The 20557-nt window shown below is 50.8% G+C and overlaps 1 pseudogene; it reads left to right on the forward strand.

The window, feature by feature from the left end:
- Positions 1–20339, forward strand: part of LOC115310587 — a 108648-nt pseudogene extending 88309 nt beyond the window's left edge.
- Positions 20340–20557: the final 218 nt, after the last annotated feature.

Genomic DNA, 20557 nt, shown 5'->3' on the forward strand with positions numbered 1-20557 from the left:
AGAATCCCATACCTCCACGCTGTGTCATATGCCCTTTCTAAGTAAAAAAAAACCGCAACACAGTGGTGCCTGTTTACAAATGCCTCACCGTATCACAGTCTCCAGGCGAACTAAGTGGTCAAGGGTAGATCGACCTTGGCGAAATCCACATTGATTCTTATCAAATACTCTCTGGCTTTCTAATATGTAGACCAGTCGCCTGTTTATAAGCCTTTCATATGTTTTCCCAAGGCAGCTTGTCAGTGCAATGGGGCGGTAGCTTGATGGTTGTGAGGGGTCTTTGTTAGGCTTTAGGAGGGGGATGATATGTGCGTGTTTCCAAGCCCGAGGGAAACATGCCTTTTCCCACAAAAGATTAAAAAACAAGAGAAGGTCTTCAAGGGATTCAGGAGAAAGGCGGCGCAGCATTTCACCATCGGGACCAGGGGCAGAAAGCTTTGTCACATTAAGAGCCATCTCAAGCTCGCATCGCCTAAATGGTTGGTTATAAGATGCTGAATTTCCTCCTGACATGACAAGCTTTTGTCGCTCTGCACGATCTTTTAACTGTCCGAAAGTATCCCTGTAGTTGGTTGAACTAGATGAATTATAAAAATGTTCCCCAAGTATGTTGCCAATATCTTTTAGTGATGAAGAAGGGGCATTAAACGTTGGAATGGCAAAGCACCTGTAATCCCCATTCACTTTTTTGTATCTGTCCCAGGCCTCTTTGGCTGGAACAAAGCTGGTTAAAGAAGAGAGATACTTCATCCACGACTTCCGCTTTGCCTGCTTCCTAGTCCAACGAGGCTTGGCTTTTCATCGCTAGAACTCAACAAGGTTGCTTGAAGTGGGGTATCTGCGAAATCTGCCCCACGCCCTATTTCGGTCCGCCCGGGTTGTGGCACACTCCTTATTCCACCAAGGTTTACATTTTTTGGGTATATTACCAGATGGCTATGGAATGGACTGCTGAGCAGCCTTCAGTATCTGCTCAGTAACATAAAGTGTAGCGTTCTCAGGGGACATAGAAGAAAGAAGCGAAGGATCTAAAGTGGAGTGAAGATTAAAAAGCGCCCAGTCTGCCTTGTCTAACTTACAAATAGGGACCCGCTTTAAAAGATTAGGCAATGGAACGGTACTCTCTAAAATAACTGAATAATGATCACTTCCAAAAGGGTTATGAAGAACCTTCCAAGAGAAGCAAGGAAGTAATGAAGGTGAAGCAATTGAAAGATCAATGGATGTGAATGAGTTGTGTGCCGCACTAAAAAAGGTTGGCTCTCTCCCGTTGAGAAGGCACAGCCCCGAAGACAATAAAAGACGTTCAATCACACCACCACGGGAGTCTTGACGGGTACTACCCCACATAGGATGATGGGCGTTAAAATCACCCAAAATTAAAAAAAGGTTGCGGGAGCTGTCCTATAAGTCCCTGAAGCTCTTGAAGGTTTAAAGGAATGTTAGGTCGTAAGTATAAAGAAACAATTGTTACAAGGCGGTCCAGAAGGAGACGTACTGCAACAGCTTCCAGCGGCGTGCAGAGCGGAACTTGAGAGCAAGCAACTCCACTCTGCACGACCACTGCAACACCACCAGAAGGGGTGGAAGAGGGGCGATCTTTTCTAAAAACCTGATGATGTCTTAAAATATTAAAGGAATTAGTGTGAAGATGGGTTTCTTGCAAGGCGAGAGCGATGGGCCGAAGCTGATCCATGAAATAGTTCACATCGTCAGTATTTTTTAAAAGACCGCGACAGTTTTATTGCATAAAATGTAACTTAGTCATCTATAAAAGGTAGGGTAGGTAAACAAGCTACTGAAAAAATAAACCTAATAAAATGAGTAAGATTGTAGAGTCAACAGAAACTAGGTGGAAGACATTGGGATCATCATTTGGGCGGGACTACAGTCTTCTTATTCTTTTTATGTTTACTGGAGGGCATTTCCCACACCATATTGTCCTGGTCGGACCCAGGAGTGGACAGATTGTCAGCGTCCGTCAACATCTCCACCTCCTGAGAGGTATCCGTTGTTTTATCAGCAGCACTTGTCCGGCCAGGTGTCCGGGGGCGCAAACCCCGGCCACGACCGGCTGGGGGTGTTGCAGACGAGCTGGACGACGAGTCGTCTGAGCCCGTCCGGTCCCCTCCTTTCACAGGAGCTGCGTGGGCACCATGCTGCTCCTTCGGTAGGGGGGCCCTCTCTAGCGAGCAAGAGCGAGAAGTTCGCTCCGTCTCCCCAGGGGGGGGGGACCGAGGAGAGGGGGCAGGCGCGGCTTTTGCCGGCCTGTCCTTGGAAAGAGGAGCAGCACGCGTGCTACCGCCAGGGACTGGAGGAAGCAGCTGCTGCCCCTGTCGGGGAGCTGGGGCCCTGAAGTCGGCCGCCAGGATCTCGGGAGAGACCTGAGTGGCCCTCGACTCCGAGTGTGGTGCAGGGCCCCTGCGCACCACCTCGGCAAAACTCCCCTTTGATAAAAAGGAGAACCGCTTCTTGGCTTCTGGGTACGGTATGTTTTCCTTTGCTCTGATGGTAAGGATGTCCTTTTCTAACTTACAAGAGGGACATGCCCAATAATAAGCAGGATGTGGTCCACCGTATCGGAAATCGGAAAGTATCGGAAACATGACCTTGACTACCGCACTTCGCACACGTCTCCTTCTCACGACAGCTGCGTGTTCCATGACCAAAACGCTGGCAAGGGAAGCACTGCTGGGGGTTGGGGACGTACGGGCGGATGCGGCAGTTCAAGTATCCTGTCTTGATTATCTCAGGGAGAGTGTGCCTTTCAAAAGTCAGAATGACATGTCTCGAAGGAATTTGTTCGCCATCTTTCCTAAACATGATGCGTTTTACGGCAACGACACCAGCACCTTGGAGTCCCTCGAGGAGTTCTTCCTCACTGGTGTGCAAGAAGTCGTCCTCAGAGAGGACTCCACGGACAGTATTTAGTGTGCGATGAGGGCTCACCGACACCTTTCAGATCAACGATGGTAGTCAGTTTGAGGAGTGCGTCACTTTGTTTTTTTTGTGTTCACTTCCACAAGAAGGTCTCCAGTGTGCTGTTTTTTAGCCTTGTAGGAAAACCCTACAAGGTTTTCTAGCACCTTTGCTACAATAAAAGGTGAGATCTTTGAAACGGGTTTTTTTTCATCCAGCGAATGAACTATGAAAAACTTAGCAAAAGTTTCTACTTCACATTCTTTGTCGATGGTTTTTTGTTCAGGGCAGCGCCTTTTAAGGGCGTGACCTGAACGGGGTTTGGAGGGGTGAGGCGCAATAAGAGGGCAAAGAGTGTTCAGAATCCGCGGTGCACCGCCCACCACCGAGCCCAACAAGGGGTTAGGTAACGCACCATAACAAGATGGGCTTGGCTGGAGGCGTTACGCTAACAATGTTGCCGGGAAACTATACCCAAGTGTGGGTCAAGACAGAGGTCTATTGCTACCCAAGGTTAGCCCTTGCCACCAAAGAGGGGGGAAAAGGAGCAAAAGAAATGAGAAGGAAGTAAAAGAAACAGGAAAGGTAAAAGCGAAAGATCGGAGGGGATTCTAGAAGAAAAGGCGACTAGACTGAATCATCCTGGCCGGGCCTTACCAGGACCCCCGTCTACGAGAAGCGGGGGCCGAAGTGGTGTATTGCCTCACCCGGGGGGCCCCGAAGGGTCCAAACCTACTCCAGGCTCGGCTCAACCACCAGGATGCCCTTTTCCCCGGACACGGGAAAGCCACGCACAGCCAGACGTGGGCGGGCGAATCCGCATGGCTCGGGGTCCGTGGAGACGCCACTCTCCAAACACCTGCTTTCACAGGTGCCCCCTGCGGGGCAAAGAACAGAGAAAGTCACGGAGACACACAATAAAGTGGCGGAGATTGAATACCACATCCAGAAGGTTGCTTGATTATCGTGTTCGCAAACTTGCACTCCGTCTGCGTGTTACAACTGTCATAAATAACACATTTTTGAGGCTATTTAATTCCTTAAAATAGAGATTTTGCGTTTTGTTTCTTTAACTTTTCAAAATAACTATTTCTTCCAAATGCCCAAAACTACTCTTTCCGGCATGCTATTTATTATCTCAAAACTCCAACTAGTTATTAAGAAAACAGCAAATGAAAGTGATGCCAAGACCAGCATTCAAATCTTCCCGCTCTTTCAAGTAGGGTGACGTCCCATGTAAAACTTGCAGGTCCAGCGGGCACTCCAGAGAACACAGTGCGTCACGAATACAAGTGTTTTCCTTCTGCTGAAGGAACTTTCCTCAGCATTCATTTGACACAATTAACTTTTTTTATAGCAACAGCTGTAAGTGGGAATTATGTAAGGAATATTGCATGGTCGTCCTTTGAGAAAAGTGTCGCTTACGTCATTATTCACACGCTCGCTCCCAGTAACTGCCGCCGCCCACTGATTTTATAAAAATACAAAAAGTTCAGACCCTCGAGACGGATTCGAACCAGGACCTATGAACGATAGCTGTTGTTTGACGATAAAAGAAAGCGCACCTCGGAGCCCCATAAAGCAGGGGTCTCAAACACGCTGCGCGAGAACCGCATGCGTCCCGTGACTCTCTGGGAAGAGGCCCGCAATTACCCCGCTGCTGCGAGCGCCCTGTAAGGTTCCGGAACCTTTTTATTTGTTGTCTTACTTCATCTGGAGGCCCTGCGCGAACAGTTTTGGGGAGACTAGTGGGGGTTCACTCGGGGATGTTCGCTACCTCTGGAAGGGAGAAGAAGTTTGTGCGCGGGGCGGAGAGCCCCCTTTGAGGTGCGGGTGTCCTGTTACTCGGGAACAAGCCGCGGCGCGGCGGGCCTCGTGGCGTTCCGCGCCCCGCTCGGCTGCCTGCGGCTGGGGAGGCTCCGTGGTTAAGTGTTTTTCTCTGGTAGTCGACGAGTGCCACCGCTTGGGGTTGTGTTTTCTTAGGGAGTCGGTTGTCGCTTCCCACTGACAAGTCTCAATTGCTCTCCTAGAAGTGTCTCGGGTGCTGTGCTTCGTCTGTCGGCACCTGTCCCTCCAGCCGGTGTTCAGAGTGCCAGGGGTGATTTGTGGTGTCTGAAGGCCAGACTTGTCTGCGCCTCCTACGCCTGGCGCCGTCTATCCCTGGGCTCGAAGCGCCGGATGACAACGTTGACCCCGACGGGAATATGGGAAAGAGGGACAGGCTGCTGTCAATAAGAGCCCAGGCGATACAAATCACGGACTCAACTACCTTACGCTAACTAAACGCCAAGAGCAAGCCTTGGTGGTGATGAACAGGGCCGCCATGCGGGTTGTCACTGGCCTTCCTAAGTTCACTCCCGTGGAGCAGCTGGAGCAGGCTGCTCAGATGAACACATTACAAGAAATTGCCCAAGAAATGGTGCAATGTCAAAGAAAACGACTCGGCCGTACATACCACGGAAATGTCATCCTCACCATGTTCGGGAAGGCCCACCTGACGAAAGGCCCGCTCCTCCCCACACCACCTCCACCATGAGATAACGAGCTCATCACGCCAGCCAAGCCGTTGCCCAAAAAATATGGCAACAACAACCTCGGACGCCGAATGGCGCAGGCCTCCAACCATCTGAAGGATGTAGCAGAACATTCTGAAGACACAGAGGTGTTCTACAGGGACACTGCCCGAGGTGGGCAACCACGCACTGTGATTGCCTGGCATTCACCCACTTGAGGCGAAACCGAGCAACAAACGATGCCGGGGAGCACAAACAGCTCTTGCGCGGCAGAGCTCCAGGCAATTCTGTTCGCGACTCGGGCCGCTACCGAGGGTCGGAGGGCCCTCGTGAAAAAGACGGTAATCTACACCGACGCAAGGAAAGCACTTCGAGAGCTCTGCCACCCAGACACACGCAACCGGACAGTTGAGAATATCCGAACGTGTATCCGTTCCACGCAAGCACACCAAACAGTTACGATCGCGTCGATTCCCGGCCACGCCAACATCCCGGGAAATGAGCGGGCGGACGAGGCCACAAGGGCGCAGCTACACGCCGTTAATTTGCCCTCAACAGGCCTCATCCCTCCGCCCGTCCATCAGGAACAAGAAACCGACCTTCTCGAGATTAAACGAGAGGAGCGACTCGCTCGAAAAGCCCGGCTATCCGGACTCCGGCATGCGGACCCTCACCCGATCCCGCGGGGTTTTTTCCCGGTGGGAGCGGGTGGCACTCAGACGGCTGCAAACCATGACCCTAATGACACCCGTTTTGCGAGCCCACTTCTAGAAGCCCACCAACACTGCGGATCCCGGCCCGGACCCAAACTGCCAGCACTGCGGGGTCCCGGCGACGTGTTCTCCCTTAATACGGGACTGCGTCGGGGCCTCGCGAGAACGCGTGGAGGTGCTTGCGACACTGCCACCCGAACTCCGGCCAACTACGTACAGTGAATGGACAAGACCAGCCACGGCAGTGCTCAGCATACCTCGGCATTCTCACTCATGAGTGCGATCACTCACGATCACTCACGCTCACCGTCAGATTTGAGGTGATCGTGAGTGAGGCCGCGAGTCTCGGAAAATTGTGAGTGTGATCGTGAGTTACGTGAACTCATGAGTGTGAGTGTGAGTGTGAGTCCTGAGAACTGACGACCGTGAGCCTGATCGGGAGTGTGATCGCGAGTTCTGAGAACTAATGAGTGTGAGTGCGAGTGTGAGCCCTGAGAACTCTTGAGCGTGAGTTTGATCGTGAGTGTGATTGTGAGTTCTTAAAACTCTTGAGTGTGAGTGTGAGCTTCAGCGCTACGTGAAGTACTCATGAGTGCAAGGTCTCTTGAGTGTGATTGTGAGTTTCGAGGCTCATGAGCATGAGCCTGAATCAAGACGTGAGTTTTAGGGTGGACTTGAGTCCGGTGATCGCATTAGTCTGCGTGATGACGTGAGCCCGACGACCATGGCCATGATGAGTCGCGGTGAGCGCTAGTATTATCTTAGCTGGATTGGTCACGTGAGCTCCCGGGTCTGTCTTAGAGGGTGAGGGGACTCTCGCTTCGCAACTACTGCATGGGGTTCAGGCCTTCAGGATTGGTTTGGGTCTCGCTCGCCTGCTCCTTCGCCATGTAAACGCGCCGGTACCTGCGGAGGGCGGAGGAGGGGGGGAGGTGCTTGTTCTTGCAAGCTCCTCCTTGCAAGCGCCCTCCGCAATGTCTCAACCAGCTGCACAGAGCAGAAAGGGAAAGGGGGGGGGGGGTCGCTTTTTTCTCTCCTTGGCGTTCGCTCTTCGCTTCACGGCGGACGGCGAGGCGCCAACGTTGCCTCGAGGCGGCGCGGTAATGTCAGTGTTGGTAAAGCGCTCCAAACGGTGCGCTCCTCTCTCAGCGGCATAGAAAGGTTCGTGTGGATTTCGGCTCCTGTTGTCAAGTGGGTGTCAGTGGGCACAGGATTTTATGATTGCGTCAACTATAACGTTCGCACGGCTGCAATAAAATTAAATGACTCGCATGATCCTCATCAGCACCCGGAATTTTATTTTTCTGCGCACCTCAACGTACCTTTGGCAAATGAGTCATCCCTCAGGAAGTGCAACAAGGGCGGTGTCATGATCGATCGAAGCTTCGAGTGAGGTCTTTCACATTGTGCGATATCATGCTTTTAAGTGTCGTCTGGGGCAAGACGGCGCAAGTGCATGACAGTCAGCCGGCAATGGCCAAGCGGCGCCACGAGAGTGCTGCATTCAGCGCCACAAGCGGAGGTGTCTCTGTTAATGGGTCGACCAGTGGCCAGTCTGCCCGTCGGGCCGTGGCGAGCGGCGGCGACCCCGATTTCAGCAGTCCTCGCGTGCACGCGCGTGCCATGTCCGTTTATTTTATGCGGTTTTTTAAGATCATCGGGAGGCTTGATAGGTCGAAGTGTTTAGAGCATAATCTGGAGTTGTCATATGGACACCAGTTTGAACTGGCTTCGTGCACTTGCGGAGTAGCTCTATAATAATCGCCGCCCGATCGGTCTATGATTCGCTCGTCTCCCAGAAAGTGACACAACAAAACGAGAAGGCAGCGAATGGGTTTACTGTACTTCCCGGTCGCCCGTCTTCGAGAGCCGGCGGTCCGGACCCGCCGACCCTAGTTGTCGCCTGTCGTTCATAGCTCGCAGTCGCAGACCTTGTCCACGCCTGCAGATCGTCCTTCCCACGCACTGCGTACGCTAGCTGTTCCGGGCTATCACAGCCAGAGTTTCGCTGCGGAACCACTCCTGGACCACCATGGCCTAGGCCGATAAGGCCAGGCTCGCCGTTTCCGCCGGTACTGATCCGAAGCCCGCTGGTGGAATGCTCCGGAGATCGACATAGGCCGGACCAGCCAGAGCGCCTCTATTCTCCCTGCCCGGCCGCAGCCTCGTGCAGCCGGCACATCCTCTTTCCTCTCCGGCTGGCCTCCGCTCGCGCCTCACTGGCGCCTCGCTCGGCCGTCCTCTTCTTCTCTGCGCGCTAGAGAACAGTGCACAAGCTTCGTGTAAAAAGGCGGCAAGCAAAAAAGTGTGCGTGTGAGAAGGATATTTACGCTTCGCATGAGCTTTTTCGAGAAAAAAAAATGCATCCTGTTCTCTGCACGCCGTCACATTTGTTACCAGACTCAGCATTAAACTTGGTAGCCGAAACAAACAAAATGTGTTCTACGAAAATCCGCTAATTGAAAACTTGCATGCTTAAAAGGTTTTGGTTGCGACCGCGCGTGCCGAACGGCGCGCGCGGTCGCAAGCAAACGCACGCCTACAATTACGAGTGCCGGAACAGGTCGAAGGGTATCTCGCTTGAAGACCTGATCGCCTGATTCTCGACGTCAAGGCGAAGCAACAATCGGCCCGATTTTTCCTCCTGTATTTCTCTAAATGGCTGTCTCAGAGACTCGTAAAACAACTTGTATAAATACGTTATTTTGCAAAGGGAGTCTGTCAGACCACTTTCCAAGCCTGCCCACCTATATTCGTTCACTTCAACAATTAATGTAAAATTCACTTACTTGATGCATCGCACTCCTGTAATCCACTTTGTCGCAGTGTCGCTTCCCAAGACCTTAAAGGAAAGCGGTAAAGTCTGACGCTTGAGTCACTTTCGCGACTGTGGCAGTCTTTCACGCAGCAGTAGCGGTGTTTATTTTTTGGGGAACTCCAGGCTTAGGGGATATGTCACAGGAACCCGGAAAGTTCACAGAGACGTGAAGTTGAGACTTAATTTTATGAAAAACCAGTTCCAAAAAGGCTCACGCCGATTCAAAATGCCACGTTCACACGTGGTTTTTAAATGCGCCCGCCCGCAGTCCTCGCGACCTGGGCCCCCGGGCCGTCCTGGACTACCCAATTTGTTTTATTTTTCAGTCGCTAGATTGCGCGACGTGTAGTGCCAAAGCCAAGCTGCATTGCTGTTTTCCTATGGGCACACTTGGCAAACTGTGGAAGCTACGACTCAGTGGGCGAATTAGAGCGTCGTATAGAGACGGGTGGCATCTAGAATGGACGCCTGTGAGACGCTGTCACATGTTCCACTCCAATAAATCTACTGGCTCATCGGGATTCGTAGAATTCGCCGTGTGCCGTGTGCCGGTTTGACGGAGTTGCGCGGTGGCCGCAACGTCGCGGCGACGGCGGCGCCTGCCCCACGGCCACGGCCGGGTTGCCGGCGCGCCGGCTGGACGCGACTCCGAGGCGCCAATTGCCTGGGCTTCTCGGGCTTCGCGCATGACGCTGTGCTCCCCTTGCCCGTTGTTTATTCGTGTTTCTTTTTTACGTTATTATGGTAGAATGCATAGGTACTCAGAGTGAGGCAAGAATTTCTTGTAAAACAAAAATGATATATCTGATGACCAACTTTTTACAATTCAATTCTGAAACACTTCTTATCGTTGGAAGGCATATATGACACATATCGCGATGATTCAAGACCGTAATGAATTTTTACAATGGTGTAGCAGAGGGCAAGATTGATCAGCGAGTCGTTGAAGTGCGCCACTGCGTTGAATGAACACTTGTTAACTGAGCGACAGAGAATCTGTCTCGAACCGATGGTTACAGAAAGGCCGCGGGTTTGATAATTATGCAACATAAATTATAATATATCTTGTGAATGACTAGAGAGACCGTTTGTCATTATTTCCGCGAGTTATGAAAAAAACAAAAACACTCAACTTCAACTTCCCGAATGTGCTGCTAATTTCCGGGAACTAAATGCGCGAAATAAAGCTAAATATTGTATTTAAAAACACCGCCAAGTTCGATTTTGATAGGGGCAGACATTGTGCCCGGGAAGACACCTTCGATATGTTATTTTATAATTAGAATAGGATTCAGGCAATGTTGGCAAAGTCATAACCTGTACTGACGCTTATGTGCCGAACAAATCACTTAATACCCCGCTAGTATTACCTGTGCCGATACCACATCAGCCTTCCGAGCTACAGGAATGACAGAAACGACGTGACACCGGGACAACCGTGACACATGATTGCTTGACAAAGCTGCTCATTGCATTATCTGTCACGCTCTTTAATGTGAACATAATCGTCCCGGTGTCATGTCGTTCGTGTTCTTTTTGTCGTTTCTGTCGCTAGAAATGCATATGTGTGAACCGGGCTTGGGATAATAGACCGACCTTACCGCCAGTTTCGGAACGCCTCCTCTGTCGCAATGCAATGCGGGAACTGTGGTCTTTCCGCACGAGGGTAAACGCCACTTTGCGCGTGTCGCTCACGAGCCGTCTCGTGCACTACTGCTACCTCCTGTGAAGTACAACTATGGCTGCGTCACGCACGCTCCAGGCGGTTGGTGAGATCGGTCTATTGGTCAAAGCGAACGGCGAACTCTCGTTTTCTTTCTTTGTCGGGGGGTGTTTACAGATATTGCGTTTTCCTGGTTGATAACAAGAAACTATTGATATGTTGGGCCTGAAATATTCACTACAGTACACACGAATGAGCACTATATAAATTAAATTACGCTTCCAGCGAGAGCTCGCGCACGAATCGGTCAGCTGCTCTATGGCAAAGAAGACGACGTAGACGATTGAGGAGTTTCAGCGACGGTGTCACCGCCCTGGCGGCCGGTCGCCGACAGAGACAGAGGGGGATAGCTTCGCTGGGCGTTGGCTTTGTGTAAATGCGTTGGCCGCGAACGTGTCCTTATAAACTTCGGCCGCAAAAATATTACGCGGCTCTATAGTGTTCCGGTACGAGCAACACAGATGACACGATCTGCTACGACTAGCTACGACCGCACCCGCCGCAGCGATTCAGACGTCAAAGGAGCGCAACCTTTGTACTACGCAGTCAGTCGCCGTCGCCCGACGCAGATTGTTTGGCATTCAGGGCTTTCCGGCCGGATTCTTCGTTTGTACTTGGAACCGAGTATTATTTCCTGTGCTTGTGTATGTGCTCAGTGGTTGGATATAGACCTCATAGAGCAGTTCTTCAGACTCAACAGCGACTCAAAGTTGACGGCGGAGGGGCTTGCAGCAACACTTTCGGTTGGTGCACGGGTGTGACGACTACACGGGTAAATTTTAAGATAGCTGCTAGCATGGTGGGCCATAGTCGCTTTATGTTGTCCCTATTTTAAGTTTAAGTACTCCGTGCAAAGGCGTATCTATTGCGTTTCTATTCCACATTTGTTTTTATTGTTTTTATCACGCACGACCGACTACTATAAGTAAATGCTTCTGTACCGATCACGGAGTGAATGTCTTTGGCCTTACATTGCGGAACACGCAATAAGAAGTAATGTTCGTTGGGCGAGAAAACTTCCCTGTCGAGTGACCTTTCATTGATTGATAATTTCTCCCATATCTAAGATCTTTAATCAATACGATCGATTAGGTTTGCTTCCCTAGTTAAGATATTTTGCTGCCACACGCGGCACTAATGCTTGGTACGGTGTACGCCACTGGTGGTATTGTGAACTGGTTTACTTGCAAAGCTAAAAGTGTAAAAGGTGGGACCATTCAGTTTGCTAAAAATGTGATGATATGGGATTTTCGTTGCATAACTAGCGTCTTACGTTTAAGATTGATAAGAAACATTCTCATTCTCATGTGATGATGCATGTCTACAGCATAAGCTTTGCAGATCCAGAAGGGGTGTGCTGGTGGCTACAACCTCAAGGTTTTTAATGACCAAATGGGTGATTACACGGCGACAAAATATTGCGGTGGAAAACTGCCCATTGACTTGGTGAGTTTTGATCGTGACCATTGGTGTGCTGTTGGCAAATTAGGTAATGGCACATCGTTTCCCTGACCATCTGGCTTCAAGAAACATCGCGTCTAGATGTGCTTAAAGATGTTTATTTCAAGGTTCAGTTGACCCCTCTGCATCATTACAGGAAGGCAATCTCAAGCCGCAACAAACAGTAGTGAATATACAATGCATAATAACAGGCAGTGTCCAGGAGTATAGTCCGGAGAAGCCAATTTGAGCCTAAAAATGTTTTTTTAGATAGTTTGCATTTGGTGTATAATTAGCAGGGCCTGGTTTCCACGCCCAGTGCATAGTCTGCCAAGCTGGTGCATTGTGTCTTCGTGCTTTTTTTCCTGGGTGGCATTTTCTTCACAAGTTCTTCGGCGAATGCTATTGAGCCTGAAGAACTGCTCTTGAGGCCCATATCCAGCCACTAAGCACAGACACACGCACAGAAAAGAACACTTGGTGCCAAGTACAAACGAAGCACCTGGGCGGAAAGCCGTGAATGTCAAACGAGCAGCGTCGGGTGACAGCGACTGACTGCGTTGCACCCCTTCGACGCCTGCATCGCTGCGGTGGGTGGTCGTAGCTAGAGTAACTGTATATGCTCCGCTTGCGTAGCAGAGTAACGCAATGGTGCCATTCTGGAGCCAAGCACTGCGGGAAGCCACGGTTGGTTTTTGCAGGGGCAAAGGCGCAGACGCGAGGCGGCGTGCTGTGGCGTGCTGCGGCGCGCTGCGGAAGGAAAATAGTGCGGCGTACGGCGACGAGCCGCGCCTGCGCCGTGATCGTTGTCCTGTCGTTTTCTGTTTCCCTTTCGATTGCAAAAAGCGCACCCCCTACTTTCAAACGGGAGCTCGCCGACTAGCCAAGATGACCGGATGTGCCGGTCGCGTATCGGTATCGCGTATCACTCCGCGAGAGCCGCAGACGCGAGCAACGCCATCGTCGACCACGTCGTCTGCTTCGCATACCTTGAAAACAGATGTCCCAAAACATCGCTGGCGTTATAAAAAAACGGGATTGTGCTGTACCCCGTTGATACACATAATGTTCAATTATATGTATCATAATGTTCAATTATGTGTATCAAAACCGAACGAGCCTTCGGTTCGTTCGGTTTTGGTCTAGAATCTATATTTTGTGAACCAAAGAAAATATGTTCCCCCCGAAACGCGGCGCTCTGGAAGGCCGCTTTCCCGCACGAAAGTCGGATCCAGTTCTACCCACGTGACCACTCCTCCGCCAATATGGAGACGGCGGCGAAAGGAAAAGGGACGCGATACTCTGGCTCTGCAGTTACTCTAGTCGTAGCTAATCGCAGCGAGATGATCTTCACTTCAAGCAGGAAATCTTGCCATACCATAGTCATGATATGTGTGCAAGTGTTCAACAACGTGGGCTCTCTCACGTTGGTGCAGTTGTCAATCATCAAGAAAGGTACATATCAACAATGTTTGGCATTTGAGGCTGAAGCTATGACGCATACTTTATCTAAACCTAAATTTATCGGTCTGCGGCTACAAACATTTTCGCTGACGTTGCTTAGATGATGTAATCATTCAGGACTCGCATTAAATGGTGTTGCGCACTGTTCGGTTGTGTATGAAAACCTATTTTGCCCTAATAAAATACATTTTCAAAAGGACACGTGCCTTCTGCTGATACATATCTTCCAATTTACAATGCAGAGGCAAAGAGAAAATCAACTGTGTACATCTACCACTTAGCATAAGCACCTTTTGCCATTCATTCTTGAGAACACTCAAAAATCAGCTTAGGTTGCTCTTGTTTTAGAAGCTTTGCCTTGTTTTGTAAAAAGAAAAAAAGTTAAAGAAGCTTTATCTTTGTTCTCCTTCTGGAATTTAATACAGACTTGTTTATTTTGCAGGTCATACACAGCAGATATCACCGTGGTACATACAACTCGAACGGCCGATGAGACTATTGCTATTACAATAAAGCTTTCCACAAGAGCCAAAAGGAGGCTTGTAAGGGTGCACAAGCACATCGAAGTGAGATTGGCGCTTCCGGGGCTTGTTTACATTATGCATAAAAACAGGACGATCGGCGACCAGCTGATTGCAGTATAACACCAGGGATACCGATGTTTCCATACATAGAACGCAGGATAAAGACGTCAATCGTCCCTTGTATGCTGTAGCTGTCATACTTTGCATCGAACCGCTTTTTAACACAATTAACTAGAACAACCGAAGTGTTCGCAATACCGTTTAATGCGAGGCCTGAATGGTTACTTCATCTAAGCAACGTCAACGAAAATGTTTGTAGCCGCAGACCGATAAGTTGGTTTTAGATAAAGTACGCGTCATAGTTTCAACGCGCCAACATTGTTGATACGCACCTTTCTTTGGACCCACGTACTTTCGGTTCAACTTGATGACAGCTGCACCAGCGTGAGAGCTCGCGTCGAACACTTGGACACATACCTTGACTATGGCAAGATTCCTTGACTTCGACTGGCTTGACCACTCCATTTGTAGCACCACGGTAGGTCTTGGTTGAAGCGATGAACGACACGCTTTGTTTAATTTATACGCTACCGGTCTACGGGCGTCGCAAATCTATCCCCCTCTTTTCTGCCATGTTGGATCGATCGAAGCGCCCCTATATTCGCTGAAACTCCTCATGCTTCGACTCTACAACAATGCAAATACCTCGTTCATTGGATTTCTAAAGACTATCGAAACCGACAGATTAAGCTCTGTCACTACCTATTTCGGAACACTTGCAAGACAAGTATGCAAATCGGTCAGTTTTGGTATTTCGCCTGCATTACTGGGCACAAAATAAGCCTCACATGATTCTACAAAAAATGAGTGGTAGACTAAGTCACCACTTCGTCGAGAAACACTCCTTTTAAAAAAAGTTTGGAATGATTCAGCATCTCGCGAGCTTGGAGTGTGCACGCGGCGAAAAGCACGACAGAAGGCAACAATTACGTCCGGCCGTCTGGCTGCCGAGCGCCGAGCCTCAGCTTTTAAATAGGGAGTATTCAATGGCGGCCATAGCCGTGTGCGCGACTGCTGAGCGCGTGCTCATGGCGAGCTTCCACAGTTCTTTTGCAACGTGCATTCCACACCATCAAGGTTGCCGGTCTTAGCAACCTAGTAATGTGAGTTCGTTTTGAGCATGCGCTCTAAACAGCACCCACAAATATTGCGTCCAGTGAATACTCCTTATAGGACACGCTCTTAACGTAAACAAATAGCCGCTAGACAGGCCGAGCACGCGCCCAAACGGCCATACGTGTGCAAAAGGCCGCCGCGCCGCACGCACCACTCCAGTAACGTAAGCGACGTAAGCGCACAGCCAACACCACGCACAGCTCACTGCACTTCATGCGTACAAAGAGTGAGGAGCATTTGCGCTTGCGCCACCTGCGCCCTGTCCGAAGCGGACACCGTAGTGCGCTGCGAACACACGAAGAACGCATGACGTCAAGGAGCCAGCGCCGCGTCGATGAAAGACAGAGAAAGAGAAATGTCGTCTAGACGTACGAGTAAAACAAACAAAAAATGTGTCGACGAAATGTAGTAATATGGTGGCTGAGTAGTAAGCTCTGTCGAGGATCGAATGTTGAAGAAACGATCTTCGGATGACACATTGATGAAACAAATCTCGAAGAAACGATCTGCCGATGAAACATCGCAGTGTCGATGAAACAACCTGTCTATGAAACCTTCTTCGACGAACTGATTGCCCATTATCAAACTGCGCGTCAAGAATGACGCGGTTTGCCACATGAAAAGTGGCGAGCCCTACATCATCGAGAGCGCGACAAAGAGCCACATGGGGACAGCCCCAAATCCCCAAACCAAACCAAGCAAAGTCATGCCAAAATCAAACAAATCCAAACAAAATCAATTCTAGGACGGCTGCATGTATCAAGATAATAAATGCTGACAGTATTTTATAAAGGCCGAGGTGACTGAAAAACAATGCCGGCTGATGATTCCCTAAATCGCAGCCTATTCCGGCAAGCACAGTCGATCAACAAAAGCAAAAGCAACTCGAGTGAGAAGAAAACTCGGCCACCGCGGCCTCTGCTCATAGAATAGCATACGACCGACAGACACCACTGTCAACAGGGATTATGGTGAGATTTCAATTTTCAAACCGTCGTCACGTAAACGCCCCCCCCCCCCCCCCCCCCAAAAAAAAAAAAGGTCGATGCCATATGTTTACTATATATACATTCTGCATAAGCTTCCGTAGAAGTACGTGTGGGTGGCACAGAAAAAGAAACGGGGGTGATATATGTAGTAATTGTTTATCTGGGTACAAATGAGCGAGGTATGCACAGCGAGGCGACGCTCTAATCACTGCGACGTTGTCTGTGTGACCTGTCGGAAGGCGCGTTTGTGTTTTTCCGCTGCCCTTGTCAGCAGGCGAAAGTTGAACACACCCATTTCCGCCAGCTTGCATTTAGTTTCTTTCGTAATTCATCCAGGTCAACGAAATTTGGCAGAAATGTGCGGAGCATAAACGTTAACATAGTACATGTCTTTCAAATTGGATTAGTGGCTCAGAAGTTCACTGTTTTGGGGTAGTTTCCGCGCCGCACGACTCACACGAAGACAAACCAACGGCTTGAAAGAAACAAAAGAAAAGCACAAAAGAAAGCAACCGGCAAGCGTGATGACCTGTGAGTGTGAGGAATTGTGAAGGTGATGAGCGTGAAGACCTGTGTGAGAACCGTGAGGACCTGTGTGAGTGTGAGGAATTGTGAAGGTGATGAGCGTGAAGACCTGTGTGAGAACCGTGAGGACCTGTGTGAGTGTGAGGACCGCGAGGACCTGCGAGTATGAGGACCATGAGGAGCCGTGAGTGTGAGGCCCGTGAGGACCTGTGAGGTGTGATGAGCATGATGACCCGTGAGTGTGAGGACTGTGAGGAGCTGTGAGTGTGAGTGCCGTGAGGACCGTGATGACCTGTGAGTATGAGGACCATGAGGATCTGTGAGTGTGATGACGTGTGAGTGTGAGGACCGTGACAATCTGTGAGTGTGATGACCTGTGAGTCTGATGATTCGTGATGACCTGTGAGCGTGATGACCCTGATGATCTGTGAGCGTGACGACCGTGATGATGACGGCGAGTGAGTTTTGGTTTTTCGTTGAACCGTGAGGGTGAGTCCGGGTGATGATTCTATTTTGAATAAATCGTGATCGTGAGTGGGCGTGAGTTCTGATTGAAGAAAAAATGGTGATCGTGAGTTTGAGTGAGGAGCTTAAAATGCCGACCTATGGTGCTCAGTGACGCAAAGATACCGTATTCATCACTCATCGCATTCCTCCGCTCCCCCGGGATTGAGAGGCTCATTTAACCGTCGTCCCTCCCCCTCTCTCCCCTTTTACTCACCCTCATTTAACCATCGTCACCCCACCTCACTCTCTCGTTTTCCCACCCTCCACACCAAGTGAGTCCCTCAAGCCAGGAGTGTGGATCAAAATATAATACGTTTGAAAGAAAGACGCGACGGGGGTCTTTGGTTCGGTACCGCTGGAGAGAAAGGAGCCGCTCTCTAACGGCGGCCGTGTCCGGGGCTCGGGTTGTAGATGTTTGTATTCCTATATCCCGTATGTTAAATTGTTTTAGAGCGCAGCTCTTAGGGGCCCGTTTCCGGCTTGAGCGGCGTCGGCGTCACCGTCGCCGTCGGCGTAACCCCGCGGTGCATTATGGGTAAATTTCTCCGCTAAATCTAGCGGAAAGATTTCCCCGCTAGATTTAGCGGAAAAAGTTCGCTAAATCTAGCGTAAAAATTTTCCCCGCTAGATTTAGCGGAAAAACTTCCCCGCTAAATCTAGCGGAAAATTTCCCCGCTAAATCTAGCGGGAAAAATTCCCCGCTAAATGCAGCGGAATAACTTCCCCGCTAAATCTAGCGGAAAATTTTCTCCGCTGAATCTAGCGGAAAAATCTAGCGGGAAAAATTCCCCGCTAAATCTAGCGGAAAAATTTCCCCGCTAAATCTAGCGGAATATTCCCCGCTAAATCTAGCTGAAAAATTTCCCCGCTAAATGTCGCGGAAAAATTTCCCCACTAGATTTAGCGGAAAGATTTCTCCGCTAAATCTAGCCGAAAAATTTCTCCGCTAAATTTAGCGGAAAAATTTCTCCGCTAAATCTAGCGGGAAAAATGACCCGCTAAATCTTGCGGAAAAATTAACCCGCTAAATCTAGCGGAAAAATTTCCCCGCTAGATTTAGCGCAAAAAATTCCCCGCTGTCTAGCGGAAAAATTTTCCCGTTAAACCTAGCGGAAAAATTTCCCCGCTAAATATAGCGGAAAAAATTCCCCCTAAATCTAGCGGAAAACTTTTTCTGGGGGTCCCATGACCCCCCAAGGTCACATGATCCCCCCCCCCCCCCCCCCCCGCCCCGAGAACAGGTAACCCCCAGTACCCTTCCCTCCTCCTCCTCAAGAGCTGCGCTCCAATTCGGTGTTACAGGGAGTTGTAAACGGCTTTCGTTTTTTTTTTTAGAGCGCAGCTCTTAGGCGCCCGTTTCCGGCTTGAGCGGCGTCGGCGTCACCGTCGCCGTCGCCGTCGGCGTAACCAAGGTCACCCTAAGGTCGCATGACCCCCAGGTCACGTGACCCCTCTCAAGGTCACCACGAGGTCACGTGACCCCCTAGGTCACGTGACCTCCCAGGTCACGTGACCCCCCAGGTCTTGCGACCCCCCGAGATCATGTGGCCCCCCCAGGTCACGTGGCCCCCCTTCCCGAGGTCACGTAAGAGGAGGGGAGGGGTCTACCCTCCCCTCATTACCCTTCCCTCCTCCTCCTCAAGAGCTGCGCTCCAATTCGGCGTTACAGGGAGTTGTAAACGGCTTTCACTTTTAGAGCGCAGCTCTTAGGGGCCCGTTTCCGGCTTGAGCGGCGTCGGCGTCGGCGTAACCGCGCGGTGCATCATGGGAAATGTCCCATAATGCACCGCGCGAGCCCCTCACCGGGGTCACGTGACCTCGTGGGGGGCACGTGACCCCCCGAGGTCACGTGACCCCGGTGCATCATGGGAAATGTCCCATAATGCACCGCGCGAGCCCCCCACCGGGGTCACGTGACCTCGTGGGGGGCACGTGACCCCCCGGGGTCACGTGACCCCTCGAAGTCACGTCTCCCCTGAGGTCACGTGACCCCCGCCGATGTCGCGTGACCCCCAATGACGTCATCGTCACTGATGACGTCACCGGCATCCCCATCGTCATCGTCATCATCACTGATGACGTCACCGGCATCCACATCGTCATCGTCATCATCACTGATGACGTCACCGGCATCCACATCGTCATCGTCATCATCACTGATGACGTCACCGGCATCCGCATCGTCATCGTCATCATCACTGATGACGTTACCGACATCCGCATCATCATCGTCATCATCACTGATGACGTCATCAGTGACGTCACTGATGTCGTCACCGGCATCCACATCGTCATCGTCATCGTCACTGATGACGTCACCGGCATCCGCATCGTCATCGTCATCATCACTGATGACGTCACCGGCATCCGCATCGTCACCGTCATCATCACTGATGACGTTACCGACATCCACATCGTCATCGTCATCATCACTGATGACGTCATCAGCGACGTCACTGATGACGTCACCGACATTCGCATCGTCATCGTCATCATCACTGGTGAAGTCATCAGTGACGTCACTAATGACGTCATCGGTACCCGCATCGTCATCGTCAATGATGACGTCATCAGGGACCTCAGTGATTACATCATCGGCATCGGGGGTCACGTGACCCCCCCCTGGTTAGTTTAACCACCCCCCCCAGTGCCCTTCCCTCCTCCTCCTCAAGAGCTGCGCTCCAATTCGGCGTTACAGGGAGTCGTAAGCAGCTTTCACTTTTTTAATTTTTTTATTAAACTGTTGCGTAAAAGTACCTGCGTAAACAGTTGTCTGGCCCGAACTGCTACACGACCGCCACCGTCCAACGCAAGCCATCCTCCTCAACACCATCGAGGAGGAACCACCGTTTCAACCTATCAAGAACTTTACTGGCGCAGCCGACAGGAATGTGTTGGACATTCCTGCGGCAACTGCGGCGGCGACGACCAGACGAAGGAGACGCCAGGACGGGGACGAGTACAAAACCTCGACAAGGTCCTTCCAGTTGGCAGACGCCAAGTGAAGGGAGGAGGCGCCGAAAAGTAGCCAGCATCAGAGCCGGGGCCACAATGAGGGACGACAATCGAACAGCTGCACCCTCTTCCCGGTTGACTGGGTCAGCAGAACGGGAGTGAGAGCCAGCAGGACGTCAGGGACCCCTTGACCATGCCGAGCAGAGGTGGAGAGGACGACCGGACGGCAGCAAGGTTCCACTGGTCGACAGATATCGACGGAACGGGAGGCTTCGGAGGACGCTGCGGACA

This window comes from Ixodes scapularis, unplaced genomic scaffold (assembly GCF_016920785.2).
Source record: "Ixodes scapularis isolate PalLabHiFi unplaced genomic scaffold, ASM1692078v2 PGA_scaffold5__190_contigs__length_132052651, whole genome shotgun sequence".
NCBI lineage: Eukaryota > Metazoa > Arthropoda > Arachnida > Ixodida > Ixodidae > Ixodes > Ixodes scapularis.